The following is a 24,486-nucleotide window of genomic DNA, read 5'->3' on the forward strand; positions in this document are numbered from 1 at the left end:
CAAATTTGCAAGATTTGGAAGAAGATTTGAGAGGGGGGAGAGTGGGAGAGGGGGCAAAGCTCGGGGAGAGAGTGAAGAGTGTGTGGTGGGGGGTGGGGGAGGGGGGGCCAGCCAAGTGGCTGGATAAGTCACAGTGCAGCGCCTAGCGGCTAGGCTGCACATTACACGTGTAGCGCCTAGCGGCTAGGCGCTGCACATTACATGTGCGGCGCCTAGCTCGGAGGCGTTGCACTGCTGGGTGCGGGCCCATGGGCTGCCACGGTGGACAGAGGTGCAACGCCCCGGAGCTAGGCGCTGCACCGTAGGGTGTGGCGCCGGCGTGGCGGGCGCTACACATAAGGGTCAGGGGTGTGAAATAGTTTTACGGGCAGTTCAGTCTGTGAATTGATTTTGTCAATAGGTCAAAATTGTCAAATTTGCCACACGTACAGTCAGCGGCAGCAGGGAGGCGGCGCGCGAGGCTCGACACACGCGTGGCCGACGAGCTAGCGTGCTTTCCAGGCCGATCGCTCGATGGAGGCTGGGGCTGGGCTGGATGCAGCAGCAGGCCCATGGCACTCAGATGGCCCAGGCGCAGCAAGCTAGGCACGCAGACGGTCGAACAGGGAGCAGCTTTGGTCGCTATAGGTCTACAGAAGAAGCTTCGGTGCATGCAGGCGACAGGAGATTTGCTAAAAGGAAAAGAGCAATCAAAAGTCAAGGGCAGGATTTAGGACACGTTGCGTATTGGGTGCTGTTTGTGCTAGTCGAAAGTACATGGAGTGCATGCATCAGGAAGAACGTCCTACCACAGAGACGACAGTAAATTGGCAACGTGCGTATAAGGCTCGGAGGAGCCTGGAGCGCGTCGTGGATCATGCATACACAGGGCGTTAAGCAAGGCATGGAGATGTGCGGGCGGACACGACGCAGGGTGAAGCATGGTTGCAGTCGGATAATTTTGGCTGGGTCGGACTGGACAGTCTGATGGATCGACATGGATGTTGGTCAAAGTAGAAGACGGCGGTGATTTCAGCGACGACGACATAGGAGTGTGATGCTGATGGTGGACGACTTCTGGGGCGTGGAAACACGTGATGCAGGCCTGAGAGCTTGTGCGGCTTCGACAAGACAATGGCGCAGGGTTGATTCAAGGCAGTGTACACATGAGAGTTTGAAGTTGACAAGGCACAGGGTGGCACGTACAACCACTATGGAGTCATGTTGAAGGTGGAGTTGGGGTCTGGTGGAAGACTTCACTCTGTGCTGACCGAGGGGCTACGGTGTAAGATATCGGAGAATCGAAGCCTATTTCAGCGGGATAGCGAGAGACACGTGGATCGGACTGGGGCCCAATGGTTTGATGGAGACGTGATACTCGGCATAGGTCGGTGATGATCGGTGGTTCTCTGCAGTGGCGGTTGAGGTAGTGTGGGCAAGCTACCCGGGAGACTCGACCAGGACAGTAGAGGCTCGACGCGGTGATAGTGGCGAGGCGTGCGGTAAGCACGGGACACAGCGACAGGCCAAGGCACTGGTCATCAGACATGTGGTCAGATAAAGTGTGCAGAGCGTGCTGAAGCAGTGTTGACGAGTACCAGATTCAAGTTGGTGACTGGGTCTATCAGTGCTAGTTGATGGACAAGAGTTGACTATGGAGAATCTGAGAAAGTGGCAGAAAGTCTGAAATTGTCAAAAGCTGAGAGAGTACACGACCGTATATTCTGTGGTGTTCAGTGCACATGGCAAAGTGCGGATGACAAGTATAGAAGGAGGTGGAGTACTATAGCCATGGGACATGTCAGAGACTATCCGGGAAAACGGTGAGACAACTGTGAATTTGACTCAGGGTGACACAGGGCGGCGGTGAAATTCCTTCAAGTTTCAGACAGGCGGTCAAGAAAGAGCGGTGACATTGAGTTCAGGTAACTCTTATATGTGGCGTCCAACATGTGAGTTGTTCACTTTCACGCAGACAATGGTCGGTGTGTGATAGCGTTGAACGGACTCTCCGGATGTTGGGAGCACAAAGTAGAGTAATGAGGAACTTAATGTTGCTCGAGTGTTGACTGTGAAGAAGACGAGAAGGGACTACAGTTGCAGGTGGAGTCACATGGAGTCTGGGAGTAGCAGCGGGGCTCACGGCGTATCTCAAGTCCAATGTACATGGAGGTTCGGCGCATGGATGAATTCAAGGTGGTGAAGAATATTCGTCAAGGTGGAGTTTGTTAGAGTTGTGTCGAATATTATTGTACAAGGTAGGTTACAGTTGGACTTGATTTTGGACTGTATGTAGACAGGGTAGGAGTTGTGTCCTAATAGGACACTTGTATCCTAGGCCTCTCATATATATCGGGGATAGACACACGATGTAACCTATGCCAACATAATAGCACGGGCACGCGGGGGAGCCGACGGCGTGTGCCGGCGGCCGGGCGGCCGGGTGCGGTATTGTGACGGTGTCATAGGGAAGAGCGCCCGTAGTCATGCCCCGGGATGTAGCCATATCGGTGAACCTCGTTAATAAATCTCGGTGTCGTGCTTGTGTGATTATTTGGTCCTCGGTAGATCGACGGAGCGCCTTGGATTTATTCTAACAAGCACCTCATCTTTCTGGGAGGCAGAACTCAGTTCAAGCATGGTGCTCTGCATCACATTGATATCATTCAGGAGGTAACACTCAGACATGCTACCGTTCCTCAGAGTATCATTCAGAAGTTGACAAGTTCAGAGCCTTTGCACTGTGAAATAATTATTGCAGGAGTTTATACACAATAAGTTACTCTAGTCATGCTATGATCAGATAATGCAAATGATTCGTTGAGTAAGTACCGCGCACAAGTTTTTGTAGAATTAAATTATACTTCCTCCATCCCATAATATTAGAGCGTTTTTGACACAATATTAAGCGACTCAGGGAGTACATAATAGGATTATTCTTTCCTTGTGAAAAAAGCATAATGCATTGGATTTAGGAATTAAATGTAGTTAAAACTTAAATATGAGGTTCTCTGTTTGACATGTCTGATGCTACCACGAAGGCACAGAAAGATGTGGCATGGGGAAAACGGACCCGGGTAGACGTTGGCTGTGGAGTTGTTGCTAGCTTTGGAGGATATCTGTTTGAGAGAGATGTGCTTACGATGTCGTTTGCACCTAAAGATGAGCATGAAGCTCAGGTGCAGTTTGCCGTCGAGAGAGGAATCCCTGCTATATCAGTGGTTATGGGTACGAAAGGCTCCCATTTCCCAGCAGGGTCTTTGATGCTGTACACTGTGCACGCTGTAGAGTACCATGGCATATTGAAGGTACTTTCTTCTACAACAAGCCTCCTTTTGTACAATATCATTCCTCTATGTTGCTGTTGTCTGAATTTATCAGTGTTGTCTAGCAGGCGGTAAGCTCTTGCTAGAATTGAACAGACTATTACAGCCTGGTGGTTACTTTGTGTGGTCTGCTACTCCTGTATACCCGGAGCTGCCAGAAGATGTCAAGATATGCGAAGGTAAATTGTTTGATGATTACATCATTGATTTTTTATTTTTTACATTGTGGACATACCATTGTTGCTACCAAATGCTATGTCAACTCGACTGTTGTGATGAAATGGTGAATTACTTATCTAATATCTACTCCCTCCGTCCCATAATGTAAGACGTTTTTTGACACTACACTAGTGTCAAAAAACGTCTTGCATTATGAGACGGAGGGAGTATTTTGTTTTGCACTTTGCCAACGATGTCTGCTCTAACAAGGTCAATGTGCTGCAAATATTTCAGGATAAATCGAGTAGGTGTAGCGATTTTTCGGAAACTAATGGACAACCGCTGCTACGACGGAAGGTCTACTGCAAACCCTCCACTGTGTGGAGATTGTGATAATCCTGATGCTGCCTGGTGAGTGTTCTCATTCTCAACAGGTTATATCTTTAATGCTGGTCACTGAATCTTGTACCTAATTTTAGGTTAATATATTCTCTTATTGCCCTTCAGGAATGTTTCACTAGTAAAAAAAGAGGCTTTCGTTCGGGCCTGGCCAGCCCATTAGTCTCGGTTCTTGTACGAACCGGGACCAACGGGTGCATTCGTCCCGGTTCGTGAGCCCAGGTGGCCGGCCGGGGCCTCGCGGGCTTTGGTTTCAGTTCGTCTGGACCCATTTGTCCCGGTTCTAGGCACGAACCGGGACCAATGGGCCTCGCTCCTGACCCATAACCATTGGTCCTGGTTCCAGCCACGAACCGGGACAAATGATTTGCCTATATAGCCCATCGCCGGCGAGCAGAGCACTCCACACTGCTCTGTTTTTTGCTGGCCGGCGAGGGGAGGGCATTTAGGTGCTTTAGCTCACCTCCTATGCACATGAGGTGTTCGATGAAATGTCCGAGCCACACTAGTTAATATTTCTTCTCTCGAAACTCGACCTCCGAGCTCCATTTTCCCCGAGATTTTTCTAAGTTTAGCGGTCCGTCACGTCCCGTCCCCGTCTTCACCGCCGTCGATCGCCCGCGCCGATCTCGTCGCCGGCACCACCGTGGTGAGCCTCTTGTTCTTATCTTCTTTCTGAAAGAAAAAATTCTTACTTGAGATAGATACTTGTCTAATTTTCTTACTTTTATTATTCCTTATTATTATATAGTGCGATGGTTCTGGTATCCGCCCCCGTTGGCCCTCGTCCTGTCTATGATTTGGATGTGGTATATATTATCTTTTTATAACTATTTGGTTCATTTATTGTTTATGACAATTATGCCGACCAACGTGACATAGATTTTATTTATGTAGGAGGTGGTTGAACCGGAAATTCCAACCGACCCTATTGTCGAGAGGTTAAATTTAGTCAAAGAAGAAAACAATTACTTGAAGGAAAAAATAAAAAAAATTGAGGAGGAGAAGATGATATTGGAGTTGCATGTTGCGGATGTCGTCGATGATCACAAGATCAGGATGGATGCAATGCGGTCGAAGATTAGAAAGATTAGAAAATATGCCATTCATACCGAGGCTTGGTATCATTATGCCGTTGGATCAATTGTTACCTTAGTTGTGATTATGATCGCATTTGTTGTTGCATTGAAAGGTTTTACATAGTTTTAATGTATGGTTTAACTAGATGCTCTGGAGAGCTATATGTTGTTTAATTTGAACTATGTATGTACTTTGGTTTTAATGTGATGATGAACTACTATTAATTTGGTCACTTATCTATCCATGTTCATTTTTAGTGCTTTTCAATTTCAGGGTCTTATAGCTGAAAAAATCAGTAAATGCATGAAAAAAACAAATGAAGTCAGAAAGGGTTGAAAATTGATGATGTCGCTTTGAATGGTGCATTTTGAACACAGAAAAATTATGGAGTTTAAATAAGTTCAAAAAAATGAAATCCTTTTTTAACAGACGAGTTTCCGTATGAAACCCTGATACTTCGAAAGAGATTGTCTGTTTTGTACACGAAGTGTATCCAGTTTTTGCCGTAAGCCTCTCTACTTTCTTGCACATGCTATGTGGGTGAAATGATGATACCATGCCAACTTTCAACCTTTTCAGAGTTCATTTGAAATGCTTTTCAATTTCAGGGTCTTATAGCTGGAAAAAATCAGTAAATGCATGGAAAAAAATGAAGTCAGAAAGGGTTGAAAATTGATGATGTGGCTTTGAATGATGCATTTTGAACACAGAAAAGTATGATGTTCAAATAAGTTCAAAAAAATGAAATCCTTTTGTAACAGACGTATTTCCGTATGAAACCCTGATACTTCGAAAGAGATTGTCCGTTTTGTACATGAAGTGCATCCAGTTTTTGCCGTAAGCCTCTCTACTTTCTTGCACATGCTATATGGGTGAAATGATGGTACCATGCCAACTTTTAACCTTTTCAGAGTTCATTTGTAGTGCTTTTCAATTTCAGGGTCTTATAGCTGAAAAAAAATCAGTAAATGCATGAAAAATAACAAATGAAGTCAGAAAGGGTTGAAAATTGATGATATGGCTTTTAATGGTGCATTTTGAACATAGAAAAACTATGGAGTTCAAATAGGTTCAAAAAAAAGATATCCTTTTGTAACAGACGAGTTTCCGTATGAAACCCTGATACTTCGAAAGAGATTGTCCGTTTTGTACACGAAGTGCATCTAGTTTTTGCCGTAACACTCTCTACTTTCTTGCACATGCTATGTAGGTGAAATGATGATACCATGCCAACTTTCAACCTTTTCAGAGTTCATTTGTAGTGCTTTTCAATTTCAGGGTCTTATAGCTGAAAAAAATCAGTAAATGCATGAAAAATAACAAATGAAGTCAGAAAGGGTTGAAAATTGATGATGTGGCTTTGAATGGTGCATTTTGAACACAGAAAAGTATGGAGTTCAAATAAGTTCAAAAAAATGAAATCCTTTTGTAACAGACGAGTTTCCGTATGAAACCCTGATACTTCGAAAGAGATTGTCCGTTTTGTACAGGAAGTGCATCCAGTTTTTGCCGTATGCCTCTCTACTTTCTTGCACATGCTATGTGGGTGAAATGATGATACCATGCCAACTTTCAACCTTTTCAGAGTTCATTTGAAATGCTTTTCAATTTCAGGGTCTTATAGCTGGAAAAAAATCAGTAAATGCATGAAAAATAACAAATGAAGTCAGAAAGGGTTGAAAATTGATGATGTCGCTTTGAATTGTGCATTTTGAACACAGAAAAGTATGGAGTTCAAATAAGTTCAAAAAAATGAAATCCTTTTGTAACAAACGAGTTTCCGTATGAAATCCTGATATTTATAAGAGATTGTCCGTTTTGTACATGAAGTGCATCCAGTTTTTGCCGTAAGCCTCTCTACTTTATTGCACATGCTATGTGGGGGAAATGATGATACCATGCCAACTTTCAACCTTTTCAGAGTTCATTTGTAGTGCTTTTCAATTTCAAGGTCTTATAGCTGAAAAAATCAGTAAATGCATGAAAAATAACAAATGAAGTCAGAAAGGGTTGAAAATTGATGATGTGGCTTTGAATGGTGCATTTTGAACATAGAAAAACTATGGAATTCAAATAAGTTCGAAAAAATGAAATCCTTTTGTAACAGACGAGTTTCCGTATGAAACCTTGATACTTCGAAAGAGATTGTCTGTTTTGTACACGAAGTGCATCCAGTTTTTGCCGTAACACTCTCTACTTTCTTGCACATGCTATGTGGGTGAAATGATGATACCATGCCAACTTTTAACATTTTCAGAGTTCATTTGAAATGTTTTTCAATTTCAGGGTCTTATAGCTCAAAATAATCAGTAAATGCATGAAAATTTAATAGCAAAAAGAATTATCATAAAATAAAATAAATAAGTAATTTGAAACAAAATAATATAAACTTTAATAAAATATATAAGTAGAAACAAAATAAAATAAACTTTAATAACATAAATAAAATTTATGAAACTAAAATTATCAAAGTATTTTCTGTTCAAAACATTATAAGCAACCTCTAAAATTTATGAAACTAAAATTATATAGAATTGATGCAACTAAAATTATAAAAGTATTTTCTGTTCAAAATCATTAAAAGCAAAAAGAATTTTCATAAAGAACTTTGTTTGTTAGAAACTTTAATAGCAAAAAGAATTTTCATAAAATAAAATAAATAAGTAATTAGAAACAAAATAAAATAAAATAAATAAGTATTTTGTTGTAAGTAGAAACAAAACAAAAAAATAAAGCAAAAAAGAAAATAGAAAAACTGGAAAAATAAAAAATTTGCCACCTACTGGGCCACCACAGCCTGAATACGACTAGAAACCCATCCATGGGCCAGGATTCAGGCCCGCATAAGGCCCATCAGGCATAGCAGTCACAATTAGGCCCGTAAGCCTGCAATGGAGAGGAGCTTGAGAGGGGTGCGGCAGTGGGACTTATAAACCACTGCGCGCCCCTCTCAACTAGCGAGGTGGGACTAAACTTTCGACGCGGGCGCAGCAGCACAAGGCCTTTGGTCCCGGTTGGTGGCACCAACCGGTACTAAAGGGGTGCATTGGTACCGGTTCGTGGCACCAATCGGGACCAATGCCACCCCTTTAGTCCCGGTTGGTGCCACCAACCGAGACCAGAGGCCGCCGCTTCCCGCCCTTTCGGCTGCTGAAAAGAGGCCTTTGGTCCCGGTTGTTGGCACCAACCGGGACTAAAGGTCGCATTCGTCCCGGTTGCTGTCACGAACCGGGACCAATGCCCTGGGTATATAAGAAAACACTTAGCAGTTTCGACCAAATCCATCACTTCTTCCCCCGACGCCCCTGCTCCTCCTCGCCGTCGCCGCCCGACACCCCTGCTCCACCTTGCCGTCGCCGCTGCCACCGACACCGTCAGGCTGCTCGACGTCGCCGTCGCCGCCGCCACCGACGCCGTCAGGCTGCTCAACGTCGCCGCCGCCGCCGCTGACGCCCTCTGCCCCGACGACGGCGTCGACCCTCGCGCCCCTGCCGGCCCCGACGCGCCGCCCACCTGCCCCGCCGCCCCATGTGAGCACCAGCCTGCTCCCGCGCCCCTCCCCTGTCCCGCCCCCTGCGCCCCTGCCCTGCCCCGCCGGCGCCGGCCCCTCCGTCGTGCCCCTCCGCCCCTGCCGGGTGCTAGCTATTAGATTTTTAGATGTTTTTTAGATGTTTTTAGATGCTATTTTTAGATGTTTTTACATGTTTTTTAGATTATTTTAGTTTATGTTTAGTTTAGTTTTAAGATTAGGAAAATTTCAGATGTATAGTTATATTTATTTAGATGTATAGTTAATTTAGATGTTGTAATTTGTTCATAAAAATTGTGCACTTTTGTATAGAAACTTTAATTTTTTCATATGTACGAAAATGTAGAATGAAAACGAAAACAAACATATACGAAAAAACAAAGGAAAAAATGAAGAAGGACCCGCGGCGAAGCAAGTCTTTTTTTAAGGTAGTTCTTTGTTAAAGTGAGGGGGACGTCCGGAGCACCCCCCCGGCCCTCTCGCTCGACCAAAACTCTCGAGGACACCCAAACCCTAGAAAAAAACAATGTCGGTCTCCTACCCCCTCCCGCCGCGCCCCTACCCGATCGATAAACTCTCTTGAGGCCACCCAAATTTACCAAGTTAAAAGAGCATTGTCGTCAAGGCCACCCCGAACCCTTGAAGCGTTGTTGAGGCCACCCCAAACCCTTGAAGCGTTGCCGAGGCCACCCCAAACCCTAGAGAAGCGTCGACGCCAGGCCACTAATATGATTCCTTATTGTGCTTAGCTAGCTAGTTCAACGTTTGCCACTAATATATCCATCTGTCATGTTTGAATAATAATTGCCATGTTGTAAATATTTGCAGAAACTATGGATCCGCACCCCCGAGACGAAGCAAAAGAAGCGGTGTTGGGGGAGATAATCGCACACAGAAGTGATGTCGTCTTGTCGTTTCTCAACGACACATGCACCGATGGTCTGGAAAGACAGGATGAAGAAGCAGGCTACGACGATGATCAAACAATGGAGGAGGAAGGACACCGTGATGACGGCTCCGGTGACCGAATGGAGGGGGAGGACACCGTGATGACGGCTCCGGTGACCGAATGGAGGGGGAAGGACACCGTGATGACGGCTCCGGTGACCGAACGGAGTCCGGCCAGGTATATATATTAATTAATTAAGCATGTGCTGACTATAGCTAATTGATGCATTAATTGTTTTTGGTATGTACACATATTAACTCTCTTCTTTTTCTTCTTTTCTAGCCCTCCGGATCGAGCAACACTTCGGTAACGAGATGAGGCCCGAAGAGAAAGTTGCGCGCGGATGAAAGGTACACGATCATCGAAATTGATCGCGCTGGCCAACCTATTGAACCCCTCCGGACCAAGCAAAAATTTAATGCTCAGTGCGGGCTTCTAGTTAGGGACATGACCCCGATCAGCATCGAGCAATGGTTGAAGCCTAAGGACAAAGACTCTCAGGTGTCTTATGTCAGCGATAGGCAGAAAGCTGATCTTTGGACCGCGCTGCAGGAAAATTTCACCTTCCCGCCAGAGGAGGATCCTGAGAATCCAGTTAAAAAGCCAATGATCAAGGCTTATGCTCTTAAGAAGATGGCTGAGCTATTCAGGAGGTGGAAGAATGAGCTGAATTCATCGTTTGTCGACCAAGACAAGACTCCAGAGTTCATTGGTCGATTTGAGAAGATCAAAGATCAGTGGCCCGCATTTGTCACCAAAAAGAAATCTAAGAGAGCAGCGAAGATGTCAGCGACAAACAAGAAAAATGTTGCAAAGAAGAAGCATCACCATCGCACGGGGTCAGGTGGCTACCTGAAAGCCCGGCCGTTGTGGGACAAGGCTGAGAATGACCTCCTTGATAAAGGGATCGAACCAGAGACGCGACGCTGGCCAGACCGTTGCAGGAGTTGGTTCTTCGGGGTTGGGGGAAAATTGGACCCTGTAAGAGGGAAGTGCGTTTAGACCAACGAGCAGCTGAACACACCCATCGAGAAGCTTCAGGAGTATATCGAAAAGGCGCAGCAAGGGAAGTTCATTCCAGACAGAGAGACCGACGAGCTCACAGAGGCCCTCGGGAATCCTGAGCACCCCGGACGGACACGAGGCACGCCAGACTCCCTTTCGTGGAAGGCTGGATTTCCCGACGCAGGCGGTTACAAACGCCGGGAGAGGAAGAAGAAAAAGGAGTTGACCCAACTACAGGCGTTGCACGCAATGGTACAAGCGCTAGAGGAACGAGAGGCAGTTCGCAGCATGCGACCTGCCGAAGCTACACCCGAAGCTACCCCGCCATCTCAGCGGAGGAGCAGCGTGGCTTCCACGGAGCTGCTTCAGGAGCCTGTCTTCACGGCTCCTGCTAGCTATCCCGTAGATGCTATCACGGAGTCTCAGCATTGCCACCTTATGACGAAGTGGATGGAATTGAAAGTCAAGGCGGCTGTTGACTCTGTTGCACCTCCTGAACCTGGCGCAACTTTTCACTGCCGGCCAATTCCAGAAGGATATGCTAGGGTGATGGTGGATGAAATCACAGAAGGATTTGAGGACCTCCAGCTTGACCACCCTACGGGTGATGGGGAGACTCGGCTGGGTTCTTGTCTGAAGACTCCATGCATATGGCGGAAGGAGCTCATCAACCTTCCGAACTGGACGCCTCCGCCTCCTCCTCCTCCTCCTCCGGCGAGTCAGGGCACTCCGCCTCCTCCACCGCCTCCTCCTCCGGCGAGTGACGATCAGGGCACTCAACCTCCTTCTCCGGCGCGTGGCGGCACTCCGCCTCCTTCTCCGCCTGCGCCGGCGCGCCCGAGCAGCCACCAGCCTCCTCCTTCTCCGCCTCGCCAGCAAGGGCGGAAGAGACCCGCCGCCGCCCCGGCTGCTTCGGCGCGTCGTAGTCCTTCTCCTCCGCCTCGTAAGCAAGCACGAAAGAAGACAGTCGCAGCCGCTCCGTCTGCTCCGGCGTCTAGCAGTACAGCTAGAGGCGGGAGGCAATACAGATACGGTTCACCTCTCAAGCCTCTAGAAAAGTTGCCGTACGAGATGATCGTGGAAGAAAACAAGAAGATTGTGCAAAAAGAAGTGAAGGACTTCTTTGAAGGGGCGAAAGCAGAGAGACATCCACCTCCGGAGGAGAAGGTAGATCCGGTGAAAGCAAAGCGCACTATGCTGCCCTGAGGAAACCACCAAAGTCTCCGCCAAAAACCAACTATGAGCGTTACTGAAAAGGTATATCTCGAAGCGGAGCGGTCGGGAAGTACTGTCAGTGATCAAAGGTTAAAAGAACGACGAGCAGCTGGGAAAAAAATTGCCCAGCTCGGCGAACAAGCGAACCAATCGTGCCCCCCGCTCAATGTGTCTAGCGACATCGTCGCTAATGCTCCGGGGATGGTACCCGGTTATAACAATCTTGGAGATTACCTGCCCGACGATGTACATTGTGATTTCTTGGAGGTGGATGAACACAGATACGAGTACGGGAAGCCTCTCGTCAAAGATGAAAAATCTCTAACAACGATGATGCGAAGATTCCATGATCGGTACATGAAAACCTGCAGAGAGTCTGGGGGGACGGATACTTTGTATCTGAGAGTTAAAGAGGAGCACGACCTCGTCGGAATTGATCTGTTGTGTGTTCCATTTGAGGTGTTCTTCCAGTTCTTCAATCAAAAGGCCCTCGATAAATTAACGGTCACTTGCTACTGTCTGTAAGTACTACTTCTGTCATTAAGTCTCTATATATAGCTCAGCTCTTTCATTGCATGTATTTATAATTATCCTCACTATATTATGCAGACTGAAGATCGTCGAGTGCAGAAAAGCAGAAATGTATGATATTGGGTTCATTAACACAAGTCTCATAGATGAATTTCAGGTTAAAAAGAGCGCCAAAGATGCCGAGGCCAACTTGCTCAAATCATTGATAATAAATCAAAACAAAGATTTAATACTCTTTCCTTACAACTTCGAGTGAGTGATACTGTCGTGTGCATATTCGGTTTCCCTTATTACTCGAGCGAGGTTATAGTAATGTAATTGATGAGTTATGCATGCGTGCGCAGCTTCCACTATATTCTCCTGGATATTAAGCTTGAGCGGTGACTAGTAACCGTCTTAGACTCGAGACGAAAAGATCCCGGGACCTATGCGGACATGACTAAAATTCTCAACAAGTAAGTTCAATCGATCATTATCGCACCATATCGGCAACTTTTTGTTCATTTCCTGATATCTCAAGTAATAATTATTTTCTTTGTCTTGCAGCGTTTGGAAACAGTTCACCGCAGAAGCTCCGGGACTGCCGAAGGAGCTGCGATATACATACCAGAAAGTAAGTACTACTAGATAGCTAGTTGCGCGCATCTCCCGTTGATTCTAGCTACTTTCATCAATGCCATTTATAATGCTTCATTATCAGTTTGATTGACCTCTATTTATCGTAAAGTGCTTGTGGCAGGAACAAGGGAATGATTACTGTGGATACTACGTGTGCGAGTTCATCTACAACGCGACTTGCAAAGATAAGCGGGGCTACTCTAAAAGACAATATGAAGTGCGTAAGCAATAATATTCACAATTTCATTTTATTACACCATCATTTCTGTTGAGTTTCATTCATATATATGTATTAACCCCCTTCTCCAAATTAGACGTGGCAGATGCGGAATGAACTCCTACCACAAGATCGCATGAAAGCAATTCAAGAGGAATTGGCGGGATTCTTTCTTGACCACGTCATCAATAAAGCCGGAGAATACCATGTGGAAATTGAGTTCAAATGGTAGGGGATTGTACCAGATCTTACATATTGTATATGTATGTAGCCAGTAGCGTCGGATAGATAATACGAAAACTTGTTGTTCGACCAATCTCTCGGAGAAGGAGAGGTCGATCACTTCCCTCGGTATGCATGACGAACTTCTGTACTTAATGGTTTCCATCATTTTCTTACTAGCTAGCGTGTCGAGGGCCTCTCTATACGTATAGTACGTAGCGTCGACCAAGCACAGAGATAAGAGAGGACACTTCTCTCTATTAATTAATTAGCTACCTAACACAATATATGAAACTGTTGGGGAACGCAGTAATTTCAAAAAAAAATCTACGCACACGCAGGATCATGGTGATGCATAGCAACGAGAGGGGAGAGTGTTGTCCACGTACCCTCGTAGACCGAAAGCGGAAGCGTTAGCACAACGCGGTTAATGTAGTTGTACGTCTTCACGATCCGACCGATCAAGTACCGAACGCACGGCACCTCCGAGCTCTGCACACGTTCAACTCGATGACGTCCCTCGAACTCCGATCCAGCCGAGTGTGGAGGGAGAGTTTCGTCAGCACGACGGCGTGGTGACGATGATGATGTTCTACCGACGCAGGGCTTCGCCTAAGCACCGCTACGATATAATCTAGGTGGATTATGGTGGAGGGGGGCACCGCACACGGCTAAGAGATCAAGAGATCAATTGTTGTCTCCATGGGGTGCCCCCCTCCCCGTATATAAAGGAGTGGAGGAGGGGGAGGGCTGGCCCTCTCTATGGTGCGCCCTAGGAGGAGTCCTACTCCCACCGGGAGTAGGATTCCCCCCTTCCAAGTAGTAAGAGTAGGAGTCAAGGAAAGGGAAGAGGGAAGAGAAGGAAGGAGGGGGCGTCGCCTCTCCCCCTAGTCCAATTCGGACTAGTCAATGGGGGGCGCAGCCTGCCTCTCCCTCTCCCCTAAATCCCAATAAGGCCCATATACTTCTTCCCCCGTATTCCCGTAACTCCCCGGTACTCCGAAAAATACCCGAATCACTCGGAACATTTCCGATGTCCGAATATAGTCGTCCAATATATCGATCTTTACGTCTCGACCATTTCGAGACTCCTTGTCATGTCCCCGATCTCATCCGGGACTCCGAACTACCTTCGGTACATCAAAACACATAAACTCATAATATAACCATCATCGAACTTTAAGCGTGCGGACCCTACGGGTTCGAGAACAATGTAGACATGACCGAGACACGTCTCCGGTCAATAACCAATAGCGGAACCTGGATGCTCATATTGGCTCCCACATGTTCTACGAAGATCTTTATCGGTCAAACTGCATAACAACATACGTTGTTCCCTTTGTCATCGGTATGTTACTTGCCCAAGATTCGATCGTCGCTAGCTCAATACCTAGTTCAATCTCCTTACCGGCAAGTCTCTTTACTCGTTCCGTAATACATCATCCCGCAACTAACTCATTAGTTACAATGCTTACAAGGCTTATAGTGATGTGCATTACTGAGTGGGCCCAGAGATACCTCTCCGACAATCGGAGTGACAAATCCTAATCTCGAAATACGCCAACCCAACAAGTACCTTTGGAAGCACCTGTAGAGCACCTTTATAATCACCCAGTTACGTTGTGACGTTTGGTAGCACACAAAGTGTTCCTCCGGTAAACGGGAGTTGCATAATCTCATAGTCATAGGAACATGTATAAGTCATGAAGAAAGCAGTAGCAACATACTAAACGATCGAGTGCTAAGCTAACGAATGGGTCAAGTCAATCACATCATTATCCTAATGATGTGATCCCGTTAATCAAATAACAACTCTTTGTCCATGGTTAGGAAACATAACCATCTTTGATTAACGAGCTAGTCAAGTAGAGGCATACTAGTGACACTCTGTTTGTCTATGTATTCACACAAGTATTATGTTTCCGGTTAATACAATTCTAGCATGAATAATAAACATTTATCATGAAATAAGGAAATAAATGATAACTTTATTATTGCCTCTAGGGCATATTTCCTTCAGAAACACCTTAATTAACCATACAAAACCCCCCAAATCCACCCCCCCCTTCAGGAAAAAAAACAAAAACCCTAGCCCCTGAATAGCTGACGCGTGGATGCCTATTGGTCCCGGTTGGTGCCACCAACCGGGACTAAAGGGCCTTCTGCCTGGGCTCGCAGTACCGGCCACGTGGAGGCCCATCTGTTCCGGTTCGTGTAAGAACCGGGACTAAAGGCCTAGGCATTAGTAATGACCCTTTAGTCCCGATTCCCCAACCGGGACAGATGGGCCTTATGAACCGGGACAAATGACCCTTTTTCTACTAGTGTTTCATTGCAGTCTTGTATGCATAAATTGCCCGCAGACCCCGCCGTCTGTGGTTTACGGTGGCTGGAGGAATGGCCATTGAGGGTGGAAAGTCCTCCTTACTGGCTGAAAAGCTCTGAGACTGGAGTATATGGAAACCTGCCCCTGAGGATTTTCAAGCGGAGTATGAGCACTGGAAGTGGGTGTAAGCAATTCTTATATGGAAGGCCTGGGTATTGATTGGTTTGCTGTCAGAAATGTCATGGACATGAAAGCTGTGTACGGAGGGTAAGAACTAATAACACAGCATGAATAATAAACATTTATCATGAAATAAGGAAATAAATAATAACTTTATTATTGCCTCTAGGGCATATTTCCTTCAGTCTCCCACTTGCACTAGAGTCAATAATCTAGATCATATCGCCATGTGATTTAACATCAATAGTTCACATCACCATGTGATTAACACCCATAGTTTACATCGTCATGTGACCAACACCCAAAGGGTTTACTAGAGTCAATAATCTAGTTCACATCGCTATGTGATTAACACCCAAAGAGTACTAAGGTGTGATCATGTTTTGCTTGTGAGAGAAGTTTAGTCAACAGGTCTGCCATATTCAGATCCGTATGTATTTTGCAAATTTCTATGTCTACAATACTCTGCACGGAGCTACTTTAGCTAATTGCTCTCACTTTCAATATGTATCCAGATGAAGACTTAGACTCATCTGGATCAGTGCCAAAACTTGTATCGACGTAACCCTTTTACGACGAACCTTTTGTCACCTCCATAATCGAGAAACATATCCTTATTCCACTAAGGATAATTTTGACCGCTGTCCAGTGATCTACTCCTAGATCACAATTGTACTCCCTTGCCAAAATCAGTGTAGGGTATAGAATAGATCTGGTACATAGCATGGCATACTTTATAGAACCTATGGCTGAGGCATAGGGAATGACTTTCATTCTCTTTTTATATTCTGCCGTGGTCGGGCTTTGAGTCTTACTCAATTTCACACCTTGTAACACAGGCAAGAACTCTTTCTTTGACTGTTCCATTTTGAACTACTTCAAAATCTTGTCAAGGTATGTACTCATTGAAAAAACTTATCAAGCGTTTTGATCTATCTCTATAGATCTTGATGCTCAATATGTAAGCAGCTTCACCGAGGTCTTTCTTTGAAAAACTCCTTTTAAACACTCCTTTATGCTTTGTAGAATAATTCTACATTATTTCCGATCAACAATATGTCATTCACATATACTTATCAGAAATGTTGTAGTGCTCCCACTCACTTTCTTGTAAATACAGGCTTCACCGCAAGTCTGTATAAAACTATATGCTTTGATCAACTCATCAAAGTGTATATTCTAACTCCGAGATGCTTGCACCAGTACATAGATGGATCGCTGGAGCTTGCACATTTTGTTAACACCTTTAGGATCGACAAAACCTTCTGGTTGCATCATATACAACTCTTCTTTAATAAATCCATTAAGGAATGCAGTTTTGTTTATCCTTTTGCCAGATTTCATAAAATGCGGCAATTGCTAACATGATTCGGACAGACTTAAGCATAGATACGAGTGAGAAACTCTCATCGTAGTCAACACCTTGAACTTGTCGAAAACCTTTTGCGACAATTCTAGCTTTGTAGATAGTAACACTACTATTAGCGTCCGTCTTCCTCTTGAAGATCCATTTAATCTCAATGGCTCACCGATCATTTGGGCAAGTCAATCAAAGTCCATACTTTGTTCTCATACATGGATCCCATCTCAGATTTCATGGCCTCAAACCATTTCGCGGAATCTGGGCTCATCATTGCTTCCTCATAGTTCGTAGGTTCGTCATGGTCAAGTAACATGACCTCCAGAATAGGATTACCGTACCACTCTGGTGCGGATCTCACTCTGGTTGACCTACGAGGTTCGGTAGTAACTTGATCTGAAGTTATATGATCATCATCATTAGCTTCCTCACTAATTGGTGTAGGAGTCACAGGAACAGATTTCTGTGATGAACTACTTTCCAACAAGGGAGCAGGTACAGTTACCTCATCAAGTTCTACTTTCCTCCCACTCACTTCTTTCAAGAGAAACTCCTTCTCTAGAAAGGATCCATTCTTAGCAACGAATATCTTGCCTTCGGATCTGTGATAGAAGGTGTACCCAACAGTAACTTTTGGGTATCCTATGAATACGCACTTTTCCGATTTGGGTTTGAGCTTATCAGGATGAAACTTTTTTACATAAGCATCACAACCCCAAACTTTAAGAAACGACAGCTTAGGTTTCTTGCCAAACCATAGTTCATACGGTGTCGTCTCAACGGATTAGACGGTAACCTATTTAATGTGAATGCAGCTGTCTCTAATGCATAACCCCAGAACGATAGTGGTAAATCGGTAAGAGACATCATAGATTGCACTATATCCAATAAAGTACGGTTATGACGTTCGGACACACCATTATGCTATGGTGTTCCAGGTGGCACGAATTTGTGAAACTATTCCACATTGTTTTAATTGAAGACCAAACTCGTAACTCAAATATTTGTCTCCATGATCAGATCGTAAAAACTTTATTTTCTTGTCACGATGATTTTCCACTTCACTCTGAAATTCTTTGAACTTTTCAAATGTTTTAGACTTATGTTTCATCAATTAGATATACCCATATCTGCTCAAATCATCTGTGAAGGTCAGAAAATAACGATACCCGCCGCGAGCCTCAACACTTCATCGGATTGCATACATCAGTATGTATTATTTCCAATAAGCCAGTTGCTTGCTCCATTGTTCCGGAGAATGGAGTTTTAGTCATCTTGCCCATAAGGCATGGTTCGCAAGCATCAAGTGATTCATAATCAAGTGATTCCAAAATCCCATCAGCATGGAGTTTCTTCATGCGCTTTACACCAATATGACCTAAACGGCAGTGCCACAAATAAGTTGCACTATCATTATTAACTTTGCATCTTTTGGCTTCAATATTATGAATATGTGTATCACTACGATCGAGATCCAACAAACCATTTTCGTTGGTGTGTATGACCATAGAAGGTTTTTATTCATGTAAACAGAACAACAATTGTTCTCTAACTTAAATGAATAACCGTATTGCAATAAACATGATCAAATCATATTCATGATCAACGCAAACACCAAATAACACTTATTTAGGTTCAATACTAATCCCGAAAGTATAGGGAGCGTGCGATGATGATCATATCAATCTTGGAACCACTTCCAACACACATCGTCACTTCACCCTTAACTAGTCTCTGTTCATTCTGCAACTCCTGTTTCGAGTTACTACTCTTAGTAACTGAACCAGTATCAAATAACGAGGGGTTGCTACGAACACTAGTAAAATACACATCAATAATCTGTATATCAAATATACCTTTGTTCACTTTGCCATCCTTCTTATCCGCCAAATACTTGGGGCAGTTCCGCTTCCAGTGACCAGTTCCTTTGCAGTAGAAGCACTCAGTCTCAGGCTTAGGTCCAGACTTGGGCTTCTTCACTTGAGTAGCAACTCGCTTGCCGTTCTTCTTGAAGTTCCCCTTCTTCCCTTTGCCCTTTTCTTGAAACTAGTGGTCTTGTCAACCATCAACACTTGATGTTTTTCTTGATTTCTACCTTCGTCGATTTCAGCATCACGAAGAGCTTGGGAATCACTTCCGTTATCCCTTGCATATTATTGTTCATCACGAAGTTCTAGTAACTTGGTGATAGTGACTAGAGAACTCTGCCAATCACTATCTTATTTGGAAGATTAACTCCCACTTGATTTAGGTGATTGTAGTACTCAGAACATTCTGAGCACATGCTCACTAGCTGAGCAATTCTCCTCCATCTTGTAGGCAAAGTACTGTCAGAGGTCTCATACCTCTCGACACGGGCATGAGTATGAAATACCAATTTCAACTCTTAGAACATTTTATATGCTCTGTGGCGTTCAAAACATTTTTTAAGTCCCGGTTCTAAGCCGTAAAGCATGGTGCACTAAACTATCAAAGTAGTCATCATACCGGGCTTTTGTCAAACGTTCATAATGTCTGCATCTGCTCCTGCAATAGGTCTGTCACCTAGCGGTGCATCAAGGACATAATATTTCTGTGCAGCAATGAGGTTAATCCTCAGATCATGGACCAAGTCCGCATCATTGCTACTAACATCTTTCAACTTAGTTTTCTCTAGGAACATATCAAAATAAAACAGGGGAGCAAAACGCTAGCTATTGATCTACAACATAGAGATGCTAATACTACCAGGACTAAGTTCATGATAAATTTAAGTTCAATTAATCATATTACTTAAGAACTCCCACTTAGATAGACATCCCTCTAATCCTCTAAGTGATCACGTGATCCATATCAACTAAACCATGTCCGATCATCACGTGAGATGGAGTAGTTTCAACGGTGAACATCACTATGTTGATCATATCTACTATATGATTCACGCTCGACCTTTCGGTCTCCGTGTTCCGAGGCCATATCTGTTGTATGCTAGGCTCGTCAAGCTTAACCTGAGTATTCCGCGTGTGTAACTGTTTTGCACCAGTTGTATTTGAACGTAGAGCCTATCACACCCGATCATCACGTGGTGTCTCAGCACGAAGAACTTTCGCAACGGTGCATACTCAGGGAGAACACTTATACTTTGATAATTTAGTGAGGGATCATCTTATAATGCTACCGTCAATCAAAGCAAGATAAGATGCATAAAAGATAAACATCACATGCAATCAATATAAGTGATATGATATGGCCATCATCATCTTGTGCTTGTGATCTCCATCTCCGAAGCACCGTCATGATCACCATCGTCACCGGCGCGACACCTTGATCTTCGTTGTAGCATTGTTGTCGTCTCGCCAATCTTATGCTACTACGACTATCGCTACCGCTTAGTGATAAAGTAAAGCATTACAGGGTGATTGCATTGCATACAATAAAGCGACAACAATATGGCTCCTGCCAGTTGCCGATAACTCGGTTACAAAACATGATCATCTCATACAATAAAATTTAGCATCATGTCTTTGACCATATCACATTACAACATGCCCTGCAAAAACAAGTTAGACGTCCTCTACTTTGTTGTTGCAAATTTTACGTGGCTGCTACGGGCTTAGCAAGAACCGTTCTTACCTACGCATCAAAACGACAACGATAGTTTGTCAAGTTGGTGCTGTTTTAACCTTCGCAAGCACCGGGCGTAGCCACACTCGGTTCAACTAAAGTTGGAGAAACTGACACCCGCCAGCCACCTTTGTGCAAAGCACGTCGGTAGAACCAGTCTCGCGTAAGCGTACGCGTAATGTCGGTCCGGGCCGCTTCATCCAACAATATCGCCGAACCAAAGTATGACATGCTGGTAAGCAGTATGACTTATATCGCCCACAACTCACTTGTGTTCTACTCGTGCATATAACATCAACGCATAAAACCTGGCTCGGATGCCACTGTTGGGGAACACAGTAATTTCAAAAAAATTCCTACGCACACGCAGGATCATGGTGATGCATAGCAACGAGAGGGGAGAGTGTTGTCCACGTACCCTCGTAGACCGAAAGCGGAAGCGTTAGCACAACGCGGTTGATGTAGTCGTACGTCTTCACGATCTGACCGATCAAGTACCAAACGCACGGCACCTCCGAGTTCTGCACACGTTCAACTCGATGACGTCCCTCGAACTCCGATCAAGAGATTAATTGTTGTCTCCAAGGGGTGCCCCCCTCCCCGTATATAAAGGAGTGGAGGAGGGGGAGGGCCGGCCCTCTCTATGGCGCGCCCTAGGAGGAGTCCTACTCCCACCGGGAGTAGGATTCCCCCCTTCCAAGTAGTAGGAGTAGGAGTCAAGGAAAGGGAAGAGGGAAGAGAAGGAAGGAGGGGGCGCCGCCCCTCCCCCTAGTCCAATTCGGACTAATCAATGGGGGGGGCGGCCTGCCTCTCCCCTAAAGCCCAATAAGGCCCATATACTTCTTCCCCCGTATTCCCGTAACTCCCCGGTACTCCGAAAAATACCCGAACCACTCGGAACCTTTCCGATGTCCGAATATAGTCGTCCAGTATATCGATCTTTACGTCTCGACCATTTCGAGACTCCTCGTCATGTCCCCGATATCATCCGGGACTCCGAACTACCTTCGGTACATCAAAACACATAAACTCATAATATAACCGTCATCGAACTTTAAGCGTGCGGACCCTACGGGTTCGAGAACAATGTAGACATGACCGAGACACGTCTCCGGTTAATAACCAATAGCGGAACCTGGATGCTCATATTGGCTCCCACATATTCTACGAAGATCTTTATCGGTCAAACCGCATAACAACATACGTTGTTCCCTTTGTCATCGGTATGTTATTTGCCCGGGATTCGATCGTCGGTATCTCAATACCTAGTTCAATCTCGTTACCGACAAGTCTCTTTACTCGTTCCGTAATACATCATCCTGCAACTAACTCATTAGTTACAATGCTTGCAAGGCTTATAGTGATGTGCATTACTGAGTGGGCCCAGAGATACCTCTCCGACAATCGGAGTGACAAATCCTAATCTCAAAATACGCCAACCCAACAAGTACCTTTGGAAGCACCTGTAGAGCACCTTTATAATCACCCAGTTACATTGTGACGTTTGGTAGCACACAAAGTGTTTCTCCGGTAAACGGGAGTTGCATAATCTCATAGTCATAGGAACATGTATAAGTCATGAAGAAAGCAGTAGCAACATACTAAACGATCGAGTGCTAAGCTAACGGAATGGGTCAAGTCAATCACATCATTCTCCTAATGATGTGATCCCGTTAATCAAATAACAACGCTTTGTCCATGGTTAGGAAATATAACCATCTTTGATTAACGAGCTAGTCAAGTAGAGGCATACTAGTGACACTCTGTTTGTCTATGTATTCACACAAGTATTATGTTTCCGGTTAATACAATTCTAGCATGAATAATAAACATTTATCATGAAATAAGGAAATAAATAATAACTTTATTATTGCCTCTAGGGCATATTTCCTTCAGAAACACCTTAATTAACCATACAAAACCCCCCAAATCCAACCCCCCCCCCTTTCAGGAAAAAAAACAAAAACCCTAGCCCCTGAATAGCTGACGCGTGGATGCCTATTGGTCCCGGTTGGTGCCACCAACCAGGACTAAAGGGCCTCCTGCCTGGGCTCGCAGCACCGGCCACGTGGAGGCCCATCTGTTCCGGTTCGTGTAAGAACCGGGACTAAAGGCCTAGGCATTAGTAACGACCCTTTAGTCCCGATTCCCCAACCGGGACAGATGGGCCTTATGAACCGGGACAAATGGCCCTTTTTCTACTAGTGTTTCATTGCAGTCTTGTATGCATAAATTGCCCGCAGACCCCGCCGTCTGTGGTTTACGGTGGCTGGAGGAATGGCCATTGAGGGTGGAAAGTCCTCCTTACTGGCTGAAAAGCTCTGAGACTGGAGTATATGGAAACCTGCCCCTGAGGATTTTCAAGCGGAGTATGAGCACTGGAAGTGGGTGATAAGCAATTCTTATATGGAAGGCCTGGGTATTGATTGGTCTGCTGTCAGAAATGTCATGGACATGAAAGCTGTGTACGGAGGGTAAGAACTAATAACATAGCATGTCATCATTGTTCTTTTTCTTAGCACTGTAAAGGAATACTTCTGCCATCCAGTCTGCAGTTTTCTTCCACTGCAATTTATGTTAGCAGCATTGACATCAACTGTTCTTTGCAAGTCTTGGAGCAGGAAAATGCAGCGTACTGCACTACGTGATATTAATCCGTGTCATCCCCTTCCTGTTGTAGGTTTGCAGCAGCTTTGCAGGACATGAAGGTGTGGGTCATGAATGTAGTTCCAATCGACTCACCTGACACGCTCCAATCATATACGAGTGCGGGCTGTTTGGACTCTACCATGACTAGTACGAGTCGTTTAGCACCTACTCCCTCCGTTCGGAATTACTTGTCACAAAAATGGATGTATCTACAACTAAAATACATCTAGATACAACCATTTCTTAGACGAGTAATTTCGAACGGAGGGAGTACCTGAGAAGCTACGATATTGTCTACGGGAACCATCTCTTCTCGAAGATTAAGAAGAGGTAATGGTCTTTTCACTAGGGAAACCGACATGGCATGAAAACCACCATGACTGATCAAATGATGTTTAACCTGCTAAATTTATGCATGAAAAAAACATGTTGTTATGGTTGTTGATAGAACAAGAGTTGAAGTCTGACTCGAGTGCTGAATGATGTTGCTGTAGGTGTGAACTGTTGGGTGTGATTGTGGAGGTGGACCGGGTAGTGAGGCTGATCGTCAGGGACAGATATGGAAACGATACGCGAGGTGGAGTCAATCGTCAAGTCGCTGCACTGGGAGGTCCGACTGTCGTTTGTGCAGAAGACCATGTGGCGACCAAATACTTCTTGGAGTTGATCGGAGCTAAAAAAGGGGGATCTGGATGAACCGTGCATCCATTGATATAGACACTGTGTTTGTGTAGCATATCATAGAATGAGATGATATTGTTACTGTCAATTTTGTTCTTAAATTAGCAGAGCAGGCTAGGCATTGTATGTGATGTGATGTATGTATGCAATGCATGATGATTATTGTTCATGTTGTTACGGGTGAGTAGGCTCTGCAAGATTGAGCCTAACATACATACATAGCTGGTAATAAGATGAACAAAGTCGCTGATGAGGTGCATGCATTTATATATTTGTTTTGTCGAAAATCATTTCACAAAGTTGAGACATTTATTTTTGTTTTTCAATCTCAAGCAGTGCCTGGTTTTTATCATTATTTTTACTTGTAGTAGGCCTGAGAACATATTATGGGCCATTTGGTTCGTTTCCACAGCTCCTGGGAGCTTCCCTGAGAGTTGCCTCGTTCATCTTTGGTGCAT

The 24,486-nt window shown here is 44.8% G+C and overlaps 1 pseudogene; it reads left to right on the forward strand.

Moving 5' to 3' along the window:
- Positions 1-24,014, forward strand: part of LOC109734253 (probable methyltransferase PMT26) — a 34,453-nt pseudogene extending 10,439 nt beyond the window's left edge.
- Positions 24,015-24,486: the final 472 nt, after the last annotated feature.

This window comes from Aegilops tauschii, chromosome 2, assembly GCF_002575655.3.
Source record: "Aegilops tauschii subsp. strangulata cultivar AL8/78 chromosome 2, Aet v6.0, whole genome shotgun sequence".
Classification (NCBI taxonomy): Eukaryota; Viridiplantae; Streptophyta; class Magnoliopsida; order Poales; family Poaceae; genus Aegilops; species Aegilops tauschii.